This window comes from Schistocerca nitens, chromosome 3 (assembly GCF_023898315.1).
Source record: "Schistocerca nitens isolate TAMUIC-IGC-003100 chromosome 3, iqSchNite1.1, whole genome shotgun sequence".
NCBI classification, from domain to species: domain Eukaryota; kingdom Metazoa; phylum Arthropoda; class Insecta; order Orthoptera; family Acrididae; genus Schistocerca; species Schistocerca nitens.
Window position 1 is genome coordinate 407,560,343 of NC_064616.1, and position 20,642 is coordinate 407,580,984.

A 20,642-nucleotide genomic window follows, 5' to 3' on the forward strand; every position below is an offset into this window, starting at 1 on the left:
GTCCATTGCATGTGTTACAGCAACCCATGCAAATCGCTGCACCCTGTGACAAGTGATAAGCAAAAGCAGAGGTGTGAGGCGATGACTTGTGCACGCCATAACAGGTGGCATTTTTGGCCGGCCACCTAGATCAAGACTTTATATTTGACGCCACTTTGGCGCCTTCCTGAGAAATAATCTCCACTCATTCCAAATTAATAATATAAGTGTAGACCAGATGTGGCTTAAATTCAAAGAAATAGTATCGGCAGCAATTAAGAGATTTATACCAAATAAATTAACGAACGACGGAGCTGATCCTTCTTGGCACACAAAACGGGTTAGAACAATGATGCAGAAACAACGAAACAAACATTCCAAATTTAAACAGATGCAAAATGCCCAAGATTGGTGATATTTTACAGAAGCTCGAAATTTAGCACAGACTTCAGTGCGAGATGCTTATAACAGTTTCCACAACGAAACTTTGTCTCGAAACCTGGCAGAAAATCCAAAGAGATTCTGGTCGTATGTGAAGTATGTTAGGGGCAAGAAACAATCAATGCCTTCTCTGCGCGATAGCAATGGAGATACTATCAAAGACAGTGCTACCAAAGGAGAGTTATTAAACAGAACCTTCCGAAATTTCTTCACCAAAGAAGACGAAGTAAATATTCCAGAATTCGAATCAAGAACAGCTGCCAACGTGAGTAACGAAGAAGTAGATATCCTCGGAGTAGCGAAGCAACTTAAATCACTTAATAAAAGCAAGTCTTCTGGTCCAGACTGTATACCAATTAGGTTCCTTTCGGAGTATGCTGATGCATTAGCTCCATACTTAACAATCATATACAACCGTTAGCTCGACGAAGATCCGTATCCAAAGACTGGAAAGTTGCACAGGTCACACCAATATTCAAGAAAGGTAGTAGGAGTAATCCACTTAATTACAGGCCCAAATCGTTAACGTCGATATGCAGCAGGATTTTGGAACATACATTGTGTTCGAACATTATGAATTACCTAGAAGAAAACGGTCTATTGACACACAGTTGACATGGGTTTAGAAAACATCGTTCCTGTGAAACACAACTAGCTCTTTATTCACATGAAGTGTTGAGTGCTATTGACAAGGGATTTCAGATCGATTCTGTATTTCTGGATTTCCGGTAGGCTTTTGACACGGTATCACACAAGCGGCTCGTAGTTAAACTGAGTGCTTATGGAATATCGTCTCAGTTATGTGACTGGATTTGCGATTTCCTGTCAGAGAGGTCACAGTTCGTAGTAATTGACGGAAAGTCATCGAGTAAAACAGAATTGGTTTCTGGCGTTCCCCAAGGTAGTGTTATAGGCCCTTTGCTGTTCCTTATCTATATAAACGATTTGGGAGACAATCTGAGCAGCCGTCTTAGGTTGTTTGCAGATGACGCTATCGTTTATCGACTAATAAAGTCATCAGAAGATCAAAACAAACTGCAAACGATTTAGAAAAGATATCTGAATGGTGCGAAAAGTGGAAGTTGACCCTAAATAACGAAAAGTGTGAGGTCATCCACATGAGTGCTAAAAGGAACTCGTTGAACTTCGGTTGCACGATACATCAGTCTAATCCAAAAGCCGTAAATTCAACTAAATACCTAGGTATTACAATTACGAACAACTTAAACTGGAAGGAACATATAGAAAATGTTGTGGGGAAGGCTAACCAAAGGCTGCGTTTTATTGGCAGGACACTTAGAAAATATAACAGACCTACTAAGGAGACTGCTTACACTACGCTTGTCCGTCCTCTTTTTAGAATACTGCTGCGCAGTGTGTGATCCTTACCAGATACGGCCGGCCGAAGTGGCCGCGCGGTTCTGGCGCTGCAGTCTGGAACCGCGAGACCGCTACGGTCGCAGGTTCGAATCCTGCCTCGGGAATGGATGTGTGTGATGTCCTTAGGTTAGTTAGGTTTAACTAGTTCTAAGTTCTAGGGGACTAATGACCTCAGCAGTTGAGTCCCATAGTGCTCAGAGCCATTTGAACCATTTTACCAGATAGGACTGAAGGAGTACATCGAAAAAGTTCAAAGAAAGGCAGCACTTTTTGTATTATCGCGAAATATGGGAGAGAGTGTCACAGAAATGATACAGGATTTGGGCTGGACATAATTAAAAGAAAGGTGTTTTTCGTTGCGACGGAATCTTCTCACGAAGTTCCAATCACCAACTTTCTCCTCCGAATGCGAAAATATTTTGTTGACACCGATCTACATAGGGAGGAACGATCACCATGATAAAATAAGGGAAATCAGAGCTCGTACGGAAAGATATAGGTGTTCATTTGTTCCGCGCGCCACAGGAGATTGGAATAATAGAGAATTGTGAAGGTGGTTCGATGAACCCTCTGCCAGGCACTTAAGTGTGATTTGCAGAGTATCCATGTAGATGTAGATGTAGATGATTAAATGATGATGAGGACTACACAACACCCAGTCCCCGAGAGGATAAAATCTCCGACCCAGTCGGGAATCTAAACCGGATCCCCCGAGGAGCACTCAGTCTGAGTGAACGCTCAGCTGCAGAGGTGGACGGCCCCTTATTCTGGACGATATGTGTGTTACTTGTCGGTCACTCACAATATTTCCTCGATCAGATGCGCTAATATTGTGTGTAATATATCATTCCTGGCGCAGCTGCTTGGCTGTTGTGGACACAGGGCTGATTTTCGGTATCTGGGGAAAGGATGCTTTGCCCAACCTTGAGTGATGGGCCCGTAAAGCTTTTGAATGGAATGTGGACAGGCCTACGAGCTAGTGAAGTCCTATAATGGCAGGAGTTTTCCAGCATCTATTTTGACTAAACTTTTGAATTTATTTATCATTCGGCATAAACATTTGGACACGAATGGTACTTTGGACATTTACGTTACTTCAACTGAAGAGCTAAGGAAACAAGTACATCAAATTTCATGTACATTAGTTGTAAAATAGATATAAAACATGCAGTAAAACGAATAGCATAATGTGTCATGCAAAAAATGGGCTGTGAGGGGAGCCAATAAGGGGAACATTAAAGTGTTCATTAAAATGAGCAGTTGAATGAGCATTAAAATAAAATATGAAAAGAACCTTGAAATGAATAACAAGAAAGTTAATAAAAGGAACGCCGGTTCTAGGCGCTTCAATTTGGAACCGCGCAACCGCTACGGTCGCAGGTTTGAATCCTGCCTCGGGCATGTATGTGTGTGATGTCCTTAGGTTAGTTAGGTTTAAGTAGTTCTAAGTTCCAGGAGACTTATGACCTCAGATGTTAACTCCCATAGTGCTCAGAGCCATTTGAACCATAAAAGGAACAATGAAATGAACACTAAACTTACACAAATAAAGTTGACTGGATTAAGGAACATGGGCAGCTAGCACCAACATTATATATTAAGGTCGAAGCCAACCATCCAGGAAACGTAATCATCCTTCAGTTTCTATTGATTGTTTTTGGCCCTCGGTACTCTCTGACGTTGCAGTCACTCACAATAAGATCCACTGTCGGACGCAGAGCACCACAGTCATACTGGGGGTTTGGGATTTGCCTCATTTGTACAGAAAGTCCTGACAGACTCCATGTGATATTCGAATCCTGTTAAGAGCTTTCCTCTGTCGCTGGGGAAGTTCGAAACTAATCGGTTTTTGTGTAGAGTCGAAGGGGAACAGTGAATCGTCAAGTTGTCTTGGCTCCAGTCTGTCCGCCACAGTGCCATGATCTTCAAGTCTGTGTCTAGTAGTTGCTCCGCTAAGACTAGTGGAGGTTTCCTGGGCGTCAGCCTTCTCATTGATGAATGAGGAATGTCCTTACGGTCTGGCAGTTCTGGGTCACTTTGAATCCTGTCCAATTGATGGACCAAGAAGCCCTTTCTGTGCAGTGGAGATCGGACAGTGCGTGTAACAATTGAGGGGTGTACTTTTGATGGATCTACTGATTATACGTATCTTCCGTTGGAAAAAGGAGCCCTATGCAAAGGAGTATCATTAGCACAATCTGGAAATGACCAATGAACTTCCCTGCATTCTGCTCGTGAACTTGATTGACGGCAAGCCTGGATGTAAAACAATTTTCGCGGAGCTGCCTAGAGAGGTGGCGAAATCGAGGAGTCGGTGGGGAGCCGTTAAGGCTATAGGGATTCAGTCGTAGGTCCTGCGTGAAGTTTTAAGAGTGTTAACTTTGTTAAATTGGGAGTAAGTGATCACAGTGAACAATAAAGATGCTCTCTCAGTACTGAAGCCCTAAAAGAGTGTTCAAGTCCTCATGCGCGGGCGTGGAATTCAGTCCTCCCGCTGTTCTGGGCGAGAGCGTCTGTTCAGGGAGCGAGCATGTGCTCGATAGGCGCAGGCCTCGTATCAGAGCGGATAACTAGCTTCAAGTGGCCCTTCATAAAAGTGAAAAACTTGGCGAAGTCTAACTGAGTCAATAAATTCCAGTTGTGACCGCTGGAAACTTGAAATGTTGTGTTTTTGTATTTATCGGATTTTGACTTTGAACTGGTATACAGTCTGGTTTTTGAAAGAAATTGTCGGCGAGAGTTGCTAGAAACCAGCTGCAGGTGATGTACGCACTGTCTGCCGAGTATGTTTTCCCATCTACTTGTGGGCTTAGAGTCTTTATGAAAGTAGTTGCAGTGCTACAGGGCATTTATGCTAGTATACTAGTAGTGACTTTAACACTGTTTCACGAGTCAAAGCGAGGCTAGCGTCCCTTTTTTGATCGACTCAGTAGTGCATCAGTGCAGAGAATCCACCAATGAACGTTTCCGAGTAAATCTGAGGAGCAATGCGTCGCATAGTTCGGCTCGCGCGCAGCACATCGGTAGGAGCGCCTGGGTTTTGGCCGCGGCCGCGAGATTGGACGGAAGTACGCCCGTCCTCTGTTCGCGTCACGCCGATGGCCAGTACAAGTGCTAACGACATTCCACCGCTTGACACGCTCACCAATCCTATTCGTCTTGGCGATAGTATCTCTCTCTAATTCAGTTGCTTATGAATGTATCTTATATTCAGCCTGTGACAGGTACAAGTACAGATATTTCTGTTGATGACTGAGGACGTTGTACTGAACAACATTACACCAGTATTTACGTAGGGCAGTACGTTGGCGGAGCTGTCATTTATACTCACAAGGGAACCTCCCCATCGCACCCCCCTCAGATTTAGTTATAAGTTGGCACAGTCGATAGGCCTTGAAAAACTGAACACAGATCAATCGAGAAAATAGGAAGAAGTTGTGTGGAACTATGAAAAAAATTAGTAAAATATACAAACTGAGTAGTCCATGCGAAGACAGGCAACATCAAAGACAACGGGAGTCAAGGATCTCCGTGGTCTCCTGGTTAGCGAGAGCAGCTACGGAACGGGAGGTCCTAGGTTCAAGTCTTCCCTCGAGTCAGAATTTTAATTTTTTATTTTCAGTTTATGTGACAAACTCTTATGTTTTCATCACTTTTTTGGGAGTGATTATCTTATCCACAAGAAAACCTAAATCGGGCAAGGTAGAAGAATCTTTTTACCCATTCGCCAGGTGTACAAGTTAGGTGGGTCGACAACATATTCCTGTCATGTGATACACATGCCGTCACCAGTGTTGTATAGAATATATCAGACGTGTTTTCCTGTGGAGGAATCGGTTGACCTATGACCTTGTGATCAAATGTTTTTGGTTGCCATTGGAGAGGCACGTCCTTTCGTCTACTAATCGCACGTTTTTGCGGTGCGGTCGCAAAACACAGACACTAAACTTATTACAGTGAACAGAGACGTTAATGAACGAACCGACAGATCATAACTTTGCGAAAATAAACAAAGTAAAATTTTCAGTCGAGGGAAGACTTGAACCAAGGACCTCTCGTTCCGCAGCTACTCACGCTAACCACGGTACCACGGTGCTGCTGATTTCACGTTCTCCTTAATGTTGCATATCTAGCGCATGGACTACTCAGTTTGTATATTTTACTAATTTTTTTCATAGTTCCACACAACTTCTTCCTGTTTTCTCGATTGATCTGTGTTCAGTTTTTCAAGCCCTATCCACTGTGCCAACTTATTACTAAATCTGAGGGGGGTGATATGGGGAGGTTCCCTTGTCAGGTGATTCATGTAAAAAAGTTTCTGGCGTGATTACAGCCGCACGACGGGAATTAATAGACTTCGAAAGCGAGTGGTGGCTGGAATATCCCATTTCGGACATCGTTATGAAATTCAGTATTCCGCGATCCACAGTATCAATAGTGTGCCGAGAATAGCATATTTTTGGCATTATCTCTCGCTAGGGGCAATGCAGTGCTCGACGGCCTTCGCATAATGACCGCCAGCAGCGGCGCTTGCGTAGAGTTGTCAGTGCTAATACACTCCTGGAAATTGAAATAAGAACACCGTGAATTCATTGTCTCAGGAAGGGGAAACTTTATTGACACATTCCTGGGGTCAGATACATCACATGATCACACTGACAGAACCACAGGCACATAGACACAGGCAACAGAGCATGCACAATGTCGGCACTAGTACAGTGTATATCCACCTTTCGCAGCAATGCAGGCTGCTATTCTCCCATGGAGACGATCGTAGAGATGCTGGATGTAGTCCTGTGGAACGGCTTGCCATGCCATTTCCACCTGGCGCCTCAGTTGGACCAGCGTTCGTGCTGGACGTGCAGACCGCGTGAGACGACGCTTCATCCAGTCCCAAACATGCTCAATGGGGGACAGATCCGGAGATCTTGCTGGCCAGGGTAGTTGACTTACACCTTCTAGAGCACGTTGGGTGGCACGGGATACATGCGGACGTGCATTGTCCTGTTGGAACAGCAAGTTCCCTTGCCGGTCTAGGAATGGTAGAATGATGGGTTCGATGACGGTTTGGATGTACCGTGCACTATTCAGTGTCCCCTCGACGATCACCAGTGGTGTACGGCCAGTGTAGGAGATCGCTCCCCACACCATGATGCCGGGTGTTGGCCCTGTGTGCCTCGGTCGTATGCAGTCCTGATTGTGACGCTCACCTGCACGGCGCCAAACACGCATACGACCATCATTGGCACCAAGGCAGAAGCGACTCTCATCGCTGAAGACGACACGTCTCCATTCGTCCCTCCATTCACGCCTGTCGCGACACCACTGGAGGCGGGCTGCACGATGTTGGGGCGTGAGCGGAAGACGGCCTAACGGTGTGCGGGACCGTAGCCCAGCTTCATGGAGACGGTTGCGAATGGTCCTCGCCGATACCCCAGGAGCAACAGTGTCCCTACTTTGCTGGGAAGTGGCGGTGCGGTCCCCTACGGCACTGCGTAGGATCCTACGGTCTTGGCGTGCATCCGTGCGTCGCTGCGGTCCGGTCCCAGGTCGACGGGCACGTGCACCTTCCGCCGACCACCGGCGACAACATCGATGTACTGTGGAGACCTCACGCCCCACGTGTTGAGCAATTCGGCGGTACGTCCACCCGGCCTCCCGCATGCCCACTATACGCCCTCGCTCAAAGTCCGTCAACTGCACATACGGTTCACGTCCACGCTGTCGCGGCATGCTACCAGTGTTAAAGACTGCGATGGAGCTCCGTATGCCACGGCAAACTGGCTGACATTGACGGCGGCGGTGCACAAATGCTGCGCAGCTAGCGCCATTCGACGGCCAACACCGCGGTTCCTGGTGTGTCCGCTGTGCCGTGCATGTGATCATTGCTTGTACAGCCCTCTCGCAGTGTCCGGAGCAAGTATGGTGGGTCTGACACACCGGTGTCAATGTGTTCTTTTTTCCATTTCCAGGAGTGTAGATAAGCAACGCTGCGCGAAATAACCGCAAAAATCAATGTAGAACGTACGACGAACGTATCCGTTAGGGCATTGCGCGAAATTTGGCGATATTATGAGGTATCTCACGACTTTTGTCACCTCGCTGTAGTAACAGTAGTAACGAAGTAATAAATCTGCTGAACAGAACATCAAGATAATATTTATCTTCTAAATAAAGCCGGCCGAAGTGGCCGAGCGGTTCTAGTCGCTACAGTCTGGAACCGCGAGACCGCTACGGTCGCAGGTTCGAATCCTGCCTCGGGCATGGATGTCTGTGATGCCCTTAGGTTACTTAGGTTTAAGTAGTTCTAACCATAAGTTCTAGGGGACTGATGACCTCAGAAGTTAAGTCCCATAGTGCTCAGAGCCATTTGAACCATTTTTTTCTAAATAAATTTTTTTATATATGAAGTAAACGACTGCTTACTTTTTCACGTACTTTAATTACAGCATCATATTCTGGGTTGAGAACAGTGCGAGGTGGTCTTCTTCTGAATAAACACTGACGAATACTGATTCTAATCAACCCAAAAATTTCGGAAACGCAACCCTACGTTTTAAGTTACCCGGAATAGAAGTCAAATTGTAGTGTGCTTTGAAACTGAACTTTGGGCTAATGAAACGGATTGTAAATTTGTCTACCATGTACTTAAATTAAAACAACTCGATACTTACAAATAAATTTTGAAGAAAGCAAATTCTGCATCACATCTTATGTTTATAATAGAATGAACAAAACATCAACTGACAGGGGTGGCGTTCGAAAACGGGCCCGTCGTATTCATCTACACATAGCTAACAACTGGATCCTACATCACAATAACACACCATCCCGTAATGTACTGTCTGTCGGCAGTTTTTCAGGTCAAAGTCCATTGCAGTGCTGCCACAACCCCTTTATTCACCGAACACGGCTCCATATAATTCTTTTTGTGTTCTCAAAAGTTAAGTCAGTTGTTAAAGGATACCATTTCGCAACAGTGCAGGACATCCAAACATCTGTAACAAGGGATTCTGTTGGTATGCCAGAAGATGAGTTCTAGAGACGCTACGAACAATGGGAACACCGATGGAGTGTGTGTGAGCAGGCACAAGAGTGTTAATTTGAAGGTGATACCAGAGTAATTGTTTAAAAATGTGAGAAAAGTTGTTTTTCTAACCAGTCTCATTATTTTGTTGTCGCATGTGGCATGTTTGTGACGTAACTCAAAGGATAATGTGTTATAACCAAAAGCGCGTCTTTAAAATTATCCGTTATTCACAGCAGACCACCTGTCGGATCGTGGAGCCCTGTTCCTCTCGCTGCACCCGACCTCCCGTTTTCTTAAGACGCCGATCACCGTGTTAGACCCTCTGATCGCGGAAGAATCGCAGTGAGACTACTGCATACAGAGCTCGTCATTACTGGATCAGACTCACATATACGTAGTCATGTATATTTCATTTTCTATTCATAGTGTAAATAACACTGATCACATTTTATTCATTTACTAAATATTTTGAGTATTCGTAGTTAGCCAAACCGTCTCGTGCCAACTATGGACACAACAATATGCTTCATTAAAAATCAATATAGAGCACTATCGACATCACGATTAGCCATTTCAGCCCTAATGATGCTGTCCATCCGCTGTGGACAGATATTTTCACATTGGCATATGTATGAAGCTTGTCGCGCTTTTTGTCACTCCATAAGACACTACCTATGATCTCGTAGTTGTTGATAATAGTAACGACTGGCTTTCGATGGAAAACTTGTGCTATGATGCCGCGGCTGCCAGGGGGCAACTCTCATGTTGTTTCAGGCCATTGAGGGTACACTTCTTTGTTACAAATGTGTCAAGGCGGCTGTAGTGTCAAAGCTTCTTGTACCTTCTGACATAAGTACTGCAGGTAGCAAACAAGTGTTAAAGACTATTGACACAAAAAAATGGTTCAAATGGCTCTGAGCACTATGCGACTTAACTTCTGAGGTCATCAGTCGCCTAGAACTTAGAACTAATTAAACCTAACTAACCTAAGGACATCACACACATCCATGCCCGAGGCCGGATTCGAACCTGCGACCGTAGCGGTCGCTCGGCTCCAAACTGCAGCGCCTAGAACCGCACGGCCACACCGACCGGCACTATTGACACAGATAGTTACCACTGACCGCTTCATCGTTAGCAGTTCCCTGACGCAAGGGCACATAACTGTCACCTCTCAGCAATTTCTAAATTAGTTTAGTCTTGCTCATCTTCAACTGGGGGGTATATGTCTTTTATAAACTGGTTCAAGCTAATTGTACCGAATCGAGCTGGTGTAGTCGTCTTTTTGAACCATTACAGCTGTAGACAGCAACGGCCTTGCTGCAGTTGATACACCGGTTCCCGTCAGATCACCGAAGTTAAGCGCTGTCGGGCGTGGCCGGCACTTGGATGGGTGACCATCCGGGCCGCCATGTGCTGTTGCCATTTTTCGGGGTGCACTCAGCCTCGTGATGCCAATTGAGGAGCTCCTCGACCGAATAATAGCGGCTCCGGTCAAAGAAAACCATAATAACGACCGGGAGAGCGGTGTGCTGACCACACGCCCCTCCTATCCGCATCCTCAGCCGAGGATGACACGGCGGTCGGATGGTACCGATGGGCCACTTGTGGCCTGAAGACGGAGCGCACAGCTGTAGACGCTCACAACCGAAATCTTCTTGTTATTTACCGACTAGCTGGTTGTTGTATCGATTAAGGAACACTAAAATAATAACTCCTTTGCGTGCAGTAAAAATATTCGGTTTAATTGTGTGGCACTGTTTCGCTTTTCCCCCTCAAGCCCTACCATGACAATTTGCAGCTCTCCTACTGTTGGACCCCTGCCTAGCACGTTGCGCAAATTTCAAGGTGCTCACGTTCGGTATATCAGCATAGAATTATGCGTACAAATGAGGGAACTAGGAGCTTACTTTCAGGGATTGCCTCGAAATAATTCTTTTATGTGAACTCCTGCTTTTGCGTAACTGTTTGATTCACTGCACTCATCCAGATTTAGGTTTACATGGTTTCCTTAAATCGCCCAGTCAGATTCCTGGGCGGTTTCTGTGAATATGACATAATCTATTCGCTTTCCTCTCCTTACCCAGTCAGAGCCATGCTCCATACCTAAAGACCTCATCATCGACGGAATCGTTCTTCCATTTCACCCATCTCTGTACGTAAGAGAGAAGAGAAATATGTTTCTGAAGTCAACGTGAACGTATGTTTGTAATAGAAGAAAGTGAGGAACTTAGCGAAGATAACACTAGAAAGAAATTCAAAAATACAGAAAATATTTCATGTGAATAATCTTATCATCAAATGTCAAGACCTCTTATCAGCAAGCGCTCAAGTGTGGCAATTGTTTTAAATGCAAGAGGAAGGAATTATAACTTGTTCACTGGCCCGTCCTATGACTATGAAGTATTCTAATCTAGAGCGTTTCCTACCAAAAAAGGAGCGGAGATGAAGAACGTGTAGAAGAAGGAATCCGTCAGACCTTCAATAGGAATTCTCTTGACTTGGAGATCTTAAGTGCCTCAGATGATGAGAGTTTTCGAAGTCTTAAGTTTCAAATTATGAGTGTGTGTTTTCTGCAGCGTTCAGATACGGCCAAGTCTTTAACCTTCAGAGTTTGCAGCGGTAGACTCATGCTCAAGCTGCCTCGCTTGATAACAGCACGTAGACAGCCTTATATTTCACTTATATTGCTTTGCTTTGTATGCATCAAATGGCAATGAATGCACGGTGAGCTTAGTTTCAGTGTGTAAGTCGAAACCACAAAACATACGTCACACTACGCTTATATGCAGCATTAAAATAATGAGAGGTATCACGTCATCTGAAACGGTTCCTTAAAGCGGAACTATCATCCCAATTTCCTCATAGGTAACGACAAAGTCCCGGATACTACGTTACTGTTTCGGAGGAGCTGATTCCAAATTCACTTTAGTTATTCAGATTTAAGTTTGTCGTTGTTTCTCTAGATCTGTTAAGGCAAATACAAGGGTAGTTTCTTTTAAAGAGGACGGCCGATTTCCTTCCCCAGTCCATGCCCTGCCTCTGTCATCGAGACGGGTTTTAATTATTCCTTACTAGTGCCTCGTCTGTTCACACTTCATATCTCAAGTTGCTCCACTTCCGTTCCTATCAGTGTCTATGGAAGCGAAAACGTTCTCAATACTCTATTCAAACACTATACTTGAATTAAGTACATATAAAGAGTGGAAATGTCGAAGTCCTAAATGCCACTTTTTCATAAAACGCGTTTTCAATGGTGCTGTGTTCTCGGTACTCTCTTGCATGTCCCTTGACTTTTGTAAGTGCAAAATCGTGGAGAAAATTTTGAAAACATTCATTACTATGTGGGGCATTGTCTTTGTACCAAGTACTGTTTCCCTCTATAGTTCCCCTCCGTTTAGTTGATGCGCAGTTTGAGTGGTAAGCAGAGCGCATGTAAGCCTTTTTTCGTACCAACAAAATATTTTTGTAACGGAAGAAGACAATTTAGTTCCGAAAATAGTAAAAGAAGTTGGAGAAGAGAACAGATAAATCAACGTGTGTTGTTTGTTCCTCAACAGTACAGCGTGTTCCATAGTAAACTGTGCAACATGTGGACCCAAGAATGAGATGGTGTAAGAAACAGATATCACTACTGAAAGGTTTTTCTCGAATTTAATTTTGTCAGTCTCTTGTAAAAAAATTTAAACAGGGTGAGCTATGGTTTTTGTTGACTACTGTTCTATCAATTATGACATTACTGCCGTACATCCGTACATGTATTATCACAAATAAAACGTGGTGCCTCAGTATTAATGATATTTGGAAAAAAAAGATAAATTTCTTATTTGCATTTAGACCCTTTCACTTTCCTGGTTATTTGTTTTCTAATTTGTGTCATTATTTTTGCGCTGATGCGTTGAGCAACATAATTTTGTGGTATGAGAATACCTTCTTAATTTTCTGATTACAGATAAGTCATGTGCAATAAAGCATTCGGGAGGACGACGGTTCACTCCCGCGTCCGGCCATCCTGATTTAGGTTTTCCGTGATTTCCCTAAATCGCTCCAGGCAAATGCTGGGATGGTTCCTTTGAAAGGGCACGGCCGATTTCCTTCCCCATCCTTCCCTAATCCGATGAGAACGATGACCTCGCTGTTTGGTCTCTTCCCCCAAACAACCCAACCCATGTGCAATAAAAGATACATTGAGAATGAGATTTTCGCTCTGCAGCGGAGTGTGCGCTGATATGAAACTTCCTGGCAGATTAAAACTGTGTGTCCGACCGAGACTCGAACTCGGGACCTTTGCGTTTCACGGGCAAGTGTTCTACCATCTGAGCTACCGAAGCACGACTCACGCCCGGTCTCAGCTTTACTTCTGCCAGTATCTCGTCTCCTACCTTCCAAACTTTACAGAAGCTCTCCTGCGAACCTTGCAGAATTAGCACTCCTGAAAGAAAGGATACTGCGGAGACATGGCTTAACCACAGCCTGGGGGATGTTTCCAGAATGAGATTTTCACTCTGCAGCGGAGTGTGCGTTGATATGAAACTTCCTGGCAGATTAAAACTGTGTTCGCAAGAGAGCTTCTGTAAAGTTTGGAAGGTAGGAGACGAGATACTGGCAGAAGTACAGCTGTGAGACAGGGCGTGAGTCGTGCTTCGGTAGCTCAGATGGTAGAGCACTTGCCCGCGAAAGGCAAAGGTCCTGAGTTCGAGTCTCGGTCGGGCACACAGTTTTAATCTGCCAGGAAGTTTCAAAAGATACATTGTTTTCAGATTCTCCTGACAAATGTGAGATTTGGTACTTAGCACGCTTGACATTTCCACTCCTGAAATGATGACAATGCAGTATCGGTCAACAAACGAGGGGTGTCACACATTTGAACAACGGTTGTTGCTGACTAAATAATTTACCAGGGCTGTCAGCAACACCAACCATACATCGTCATCAAGTTTGGCTGCTGTGATCATTTATGTCATTCGTTTTGCAGGTTGATTTTCGCTTCTGATTGCAGAGTCGTTTATCCGAAAGACGTCAGGAAACACAAGAGTACTGCGCCTTGACATTCCACCTCGTCTAGGAAACTATGTAACCTTCGTTTGTCTCTGAACCTATACTTGCTGCCACTTATTACGGTCTGTTTTCGCTTCGTACATGACTGCCCCGTCGCCTGTTGCGTCATCAACTTATGAAGTGAAGGGTTGCTAACTACACAAGCATCTGTGCTACAGAATACTTAGGACTACCAATTAATACTTCTCGTAGTCTAATATAAGCCGAATTTTTATTAATGGATTGCTATCCATGAGCGAAGAGGGAGGAATACTATTTTATAGTATGGTATAATACACACATCAAAAAAAGTTTTGCGGAACCCCGGATCCCAGAACTCCTGATGATAGACTTTGACTGTGGATACTGTATCACTGACACAGTCCCTCTGACTGTTCAGAGATGTCACTAAACCCGCCCAAAGATGTAAACAACCATGCATGAGAAGCGCCTATTAGACGGAGGGGGTGCGACAGCCGATCAGTTCCAGTCAGTCCATCAGGTAGGAGGCACACGGCTCGTGTTGTCTGTAGTTCAACCATGCCTAGACGGTCAATACCGCGGTTCAATCGCGTCCGCATTGTTACTTTGTGCCAGAAGGGCTCTCAACAAGGGAAGTGTCCAGGTGTCTCGGAGTGAACCAAAGTGATGTTATTCGGACATGGAGGAGATACAGGCAGACAGGAACTGTCGATGACATGCCTCGCTCAGGCCGCCCCAGGGCTACTACTGCAGTTGATGACCGCTGCCTACGGATTATAGCTCGGAGGAACCCTGACAACAGCGCCACCAAGTTGTATAATGCTTTTCGTGCAGCCACAGGACGTCGTTTTACGACTAAAACTGTGCGCAATAGGCTGCATGATGCGGAACTTCGCTTCCGACGTCCATGGCGAGGTCCATCTTTGCAACCACGACACCATGCAGCGCGGTACAAATGGACCCAACAACATGCCGAATGGACCCCTCAGGATTGGTATCACGTTCTCTACAAGGATGAGTGTCGCATATGCCTTCAACCAGACAATCGTCGGAGACGTATTTGGAGGCAACCTGGTGAGGCTGAACGGCCTACACACACTGTCCAGCGAGTGCAACAAGGTGGAGGTTCCCTGCTGTTTTGGGGTGGCATTATGTGGGGCCGATGTACACCGCTGGTGGTCATGGAAGGCGCCGTGATGGCTGTACGTCACGTGAATGCCATCCTCCGATCGATAGTGCAACCATATCAGCTGCATACTGGCGAGGCATTCGTCTGTATGGACGACAACTCGCGCTCCCATCGTGCACATCTTGTGAATGAATTCCTTCAGGATAACGACATCGCTCGATAGAGTGGCCAGCATGTCCTCCAGACATGAACCTATCGAACATGCCTGGGATAGATTGAAAAGGGCTGTTTATTGATGACATACATGACCCACCAACCTCTCTGAGGGATCTACGCCGAATCGCCTCAGGTAGCCTTCAACATGACTGCCGGCCGGTGTGGGCGAGCGGTTCAAGGCGCTCCAGTCCGGAACCGCGCTGCTGCTACGGTCGCAGGTTCGAATCCTGCCTCGGGCATGGATGTGTGTGATGTCCTTAGGTTAGTTAGGTTAAGTAGTTCTAAGTCTAGGGGACTGAGGACCTCAGATGTTAAGTTCCATAGTGCTCACAGCCATTTGAACCATTTTTGGATTTGGTCACGTCAGTGTACAGGAGGTACATGTCCACCAAACCTTGATCGTTAAACGTATTCGAACAGCTGTACTTGTGTGTTAATGCACAAGCATCATTGCTGGAGTAATAACCCTGACACAGAACCGAGCAGCACTGAATGCAAACTTGAGAGCGGAGAGCGGGTAAGACAAAGTACCGTGAGTAAATGGAACACGTTTATTAGCAAACAAGACACATGGCGCATACCAAAGACATCTGCACTGTTGTGGACTATTTTCAGTGCAACAGAGATACAAAGCTAACTGGTGAAAGAAACCAAACAAAATACAATAACTTTGTAACGAGCCGACGGAGACTGTGGGTTCACCGACAAAAATACTCAAGAGGTGTCCCTGAACAACCTCGGAATGTTAGTCGGTGGAGTTCTGGTACACTCTACACATCTATTTGGTAATGAAGTTCGATGCAGACAATTCATCGTAATTTCGGAATAGTAATCTCCACTGCTACAACACTTCTTCTTCATCTTTGCGTTAGCATCTGCCCCGTTTAGTTATGGGCTCCACTGTCCTCATTTTATGGACATTTGTTTAACTTTGTGGCCAGATGCTCTTCCTTTCACCGCTGTCGCCAGTTACGTAAGGCAGAGAACCAGCTGTCTGTCAATTGTGTGAACATGGTTCTGTTTGCGACCGTATTTTAACTGTTTGCGTATCGTATTTTCTGGAGCGGAAAGCGTGAACCAGCCTAGCATTTGCCTAAAACGAGCGTGGGAAACCGCCTAAAGTCCACACTCAGTCTGGCCGATGCTGCGCCACAGTCGTTATTCCGTCGCGAGAATTCGATCTTAGTCTGGCTCAGCCCCCACGCCGTCTCAGTAACTAGTGCACAGCACATTACACTATACGAGAGTAGGTCCCCAAGCTACAACACTTGATGAAAAATTATACGCATAAACTAATTACAAAAACTGTCAGTGGTTCAGGAAGGAGTTTAATGTACAGTCACAAAAATTCACCATCAGTTGTCCAATAACGCAACGTATATGACAGATGGCGAAGCAGGTTTTAAATCTCAACCGAAATCATTTATTAAAGGCAACTTTTTCTGTTCTATAGACTTATAGGGCATGGACTGTGGTCTTTATTTTGTTCTGAAATTTGTGTTTTAATTTTGTCATTTGTCGTAACAAAGAAAAGGTGTGTTCATTTTAATTAAACATAATCACTGTGCTATTAGTAATCTATAAATGACCAGTTATATACACAATCAAATTGTGTACACGCGGCTTGTGAAACGACTCGTTAACTGTTACGGCAGAATTCATACAAATTTATTACGGAACATGTAACTAACAACTAGGCTAGTACTCTGTAATGAATTAACTATAATTTTTACTCTTGCGCAAGCGCTGCTATATATTCACTGTTGATCGGCGGAAATTTAAATATGTGTTCTCTTAGGAAAAAAAAAAAAAAAGAAAGAAAACCAAGTGAGATGACACAGTGGTAAGACACTGGACGCATATTTGGGAGGACACAGGTTCAGATCTCCGTCTAGACATACACATTGAGGTTTCCCGTAATTTCAGTAAATCGCTGTCGATGAATGCCGAGATGATTTCTTTGAAAGGATGGGGTCTATTTCCTACCGATTCCTTCCCAAATCCGACCTTGCGCTTCGTCTCTAATGACCTTGTCGTCGACGGGACGTCAAACCCTAATCTTCCTTTCCTCAGAAAAAAATTGTAAGCATCGTATAAGAGCATGTTATTACTTGCTGAAGAGAACATGCCCACTATGATGTCAGATTACATTAAATTCGTCTCTGAAGAACTCTGAAGGTGGGAAAGATATACGACCTTAAAAAATGATATTATGAAACGATAAATAAAAGCAGTTTTCACTACGCATTGTGAGCGATATGGTAATAAGATACCCCGATGCCCAATATTTTTTATGCGTGGGTACGTAGCCATGACCAATTTATTTAGTGAAACAATTTTCCCTAAAAGGCTGTTGTTTATTCAACAACATTACTTAGGTGTCAAGAATGGCCAGTTTCCAATACTATGTCATTTTCAAGTGGAGCATCACTGACATGAGTGTACGATCGGATATGTTTATCTAACGATCGTACACTATGCACAATCGTTAGACCAAATGTTGGAATGACGATTCACATGTAAAGAAAGAACTATTTTAAACTGAGGTATAAATAATTCCTTCGAATACAAAACAGCCTCGCAGGAAACATGTAATATGTTCACGTTGTTCATATTCAATAAACTTAAGGCACCAGCTTAAGAGGATGGCACGTGCACACGTGTAGGTTACCTTGCAGGCCAGCTAGTGGAGGTGCGCAGCTGTCTTCTTCCAAGACGGCGGATTGACTCAGCTGGGAAGTATCGTAAGCCGGCTCAGTCCAGAAGCTGATAGCGCTTATATCTGCTGCGCCGTCAACACTGTCTAATCTCGTAAAAGCGCTTTCTTATTTAAATTAACGCTTCGTACGAAGTTCGCTAACGTCCGTCTTTTTCGAGACGCTAAAAAATATTTTAATCTACAAAATTATGACGCTTCTCAGGTAAAGGAGGCTTTTCTCAAATAATCAGCAGGGCAATTCTCAAAAAATCATTTTATTCACACACTATATCTTGCAAATAGTAGACACAAGTAGGTTAGATCTTCCTGTATTTTCGAAAGGCGTTCGAGATTTATCGTACTGTCGAATATTCACCAAGATAGTACAAAACAGAGAGTGTCCACAAATTTTTTATCGGCTTGAAGAATTTTTCACTAATAGAACACAGCAATAATGCCAGCGAACGTTTGTTTTTAATTTATTGGCTTTCGAAACACGCTCACATAGCAGTCTCAACACTGGAAATCTTACATAGTAAATGGTTTTGACAGTTCGTAGTGTATATAAGTTTAAGTAGTACTCTGGTACGAAGTTGCATAGGCTTAACAAAGGACAAGTTTCGAGATGAAATAGATTTTACTTTCGCAGTACACTGAAACGAGTAAACTACACGAAATGTAACATAGGATACGCAGAGGTAGCATACTATAAAAGTTCTATTGGTGACACAAAAAAAAAATGTTAAATCGCCGTTGGTACACATTTGGGATATTCCCTATTCTATCCATATTAATGACTGGTGTAGTTGTGGTCTTCAGTCCAGAGACTGGTTTGATGCAGCTCTCCATGCTAGTCTATCCTGTGCAAGCTTCTTCATCTCCGAGTAACTACTGTAACGTACATCCTTCTGAATCTGCTTAGTGTATTCATCTCTTGGTATCACTCTGCGATTTTTACCCTCCACGCTTCCCTCCAACGTTTTAATGGTGATCCCTTGGTGCCTCAGAACGTGTCCTACCAACCGATTCCTTCTTTTAGTCAGGCTGAGCCACAGATTCCTCTTCTCCCCAATTCTTTTCAGCACCTCCTCATTAGTTACATGATCTACCCATCTAATCTTCAGCATTCTTCAATATCACCACATTTCGAAAGCTTCTATTCTCTTCTTGTCTAAACTATTTGTTGTCGATCTTTCACTTCCATATATGGCTACACTCCATATAAATACTTTCAGAAAAGACTTCATGACAAATATATACTGTTTGTTAACAAATTTCTCTTCTTCATAAACGCTTTCCTTGTCATAGACAGTCTACATTTTATATCCTCTCTACTTCAACCATCATCAGTTATTTTGCTCCTCAAATAGCAAAACTCATCTATTACTTTCGGGCATGGATGTGTGTGATGTCCTTAGGTTAGTTAGGTTTAAGTAGTTCTAAGTTCTAGGGGACTTATGACCTCAGCAGTTGAGTCCCATAGTGCTCAGAGCCATTTGAACCATTTTTTTTCACCTGATTTAATTCGACTACATTCCATTATCCTCGTTTTATTTTTGTTGATGTTTATCTTATATCATCCTTTCAAGACACTGTCCATTCCGTTCAATTGCTCTTCCAGGTTCTTTGCTGTCTCTGACAGAATTACAATAGCATCGGCAAACCTCAAAGTTCTTGTTTCTTCTCCATGGATTTTAATTCCTACTCCGAATTTTTCTTTTGTTCCTTTACTGCTTGCTCAATATACAGATTGAATAACATCGGGGAGAGGCTACAACCCTGTCTCACTCCCTTCCCAGCCACTGCTTCCCTTTCACGCCCCTCGAGTCTTATAACTGCCATCTGGTTTCTGTACAAAATGTAAATAGACTTTCGCTCCCTGTATTTTACCCCTGCGACCTTCAGAATTTGAAAGAGAGTATTCCAGTCAACATTGTGAAAAGCTTTTCGTAAGTCTACAACTGCTAGAAACGTAGGTTTGCCTTTCCTTAATCTATCTTCTAAGATAAGTCGTGGGGTCAGTACTGGGTCGCGTGTTCTGACATTTCTACGGAATCCAAATTGATCTTACCCAAGGTCGGCTTCTACCAGCTTTTCCATTCGTCTGTAAAGAATACGTGTTAGTATTTTGCAATTGAGAGTTATTAAACTGATAGTTCCGTAATTTTCACACCCTTCGACACATGCTTTCTTTGGGATTAGAATTGTTATATTCTTCTTAAAGTCTGAGGATGTGTCGCCTGTCTCATACATCTTGAGCACCAGAATGTATCTAAATATACAAAAAAAATGTTCTTTTATATGCCCTGTAAGAATTGTTTCAAAAGCTGCGGATACAGAATTGAATATTTCTGCAGACGTGAAAGTACCATCTAAACAGAATATGAGAATAGTTTACAAGACCCAGATCTGGGTTTTATAACCATACGTGATACACCAGTATTCAGAAACATACATACAGGAGGTACGTAGTGTCATAAAGTTACAGTCTAAGCGTTCCACATACTTCTAATAAGGAACCCCTTGAGTGCGAGGCCGCAAAAGGCAAATGATATTTACGGCGTTCGACACCCCACATGTTGTCTACCACGCATCCACAGAATTAGCTGGTAATGGCAACAAGCGGCGGGAGTAAAGTATCCAATGGTGAGCACAGCATGAGACTACGGAGCGTAGTTTAATTGCTTAGTCGACGAGTGACTCACTACAGTGCTACAGTGTTAGCGGCATTGATACACAGCAGAAAAACG

General features: G+C 44.0%; 1 protein-coding gene and 1 pseudogene across 1 annotated transcript in view; one reads left to right on the forward strand and one right to left on the reverse strand.

The window, feature by feature from the left end:
* Nucleotides 1-17,891, reverse strand: part of LOC126248347 (metal cation symporter ZIP14-like) — a 146,871-nt gene extending 128,980 nt beyond the window's left edge. The window contains exon 1 of the mRNA XM_049949255.1: nucleotides 17,866-17,891. The gene's annotated coding sequence lies outside the window, so the exon portion shown is untranslated. The remainder of the gene's footprint in view (nucleotides 1-17,865) is intronic.
* Nucleotides 10,138-10,255, forward strand: LOC126250100 (5S ribosomal RNA; annotated as a pseudogene).
* Nucleotides 17,892-20,642: the final 2,751 nt, after the last annotated feature.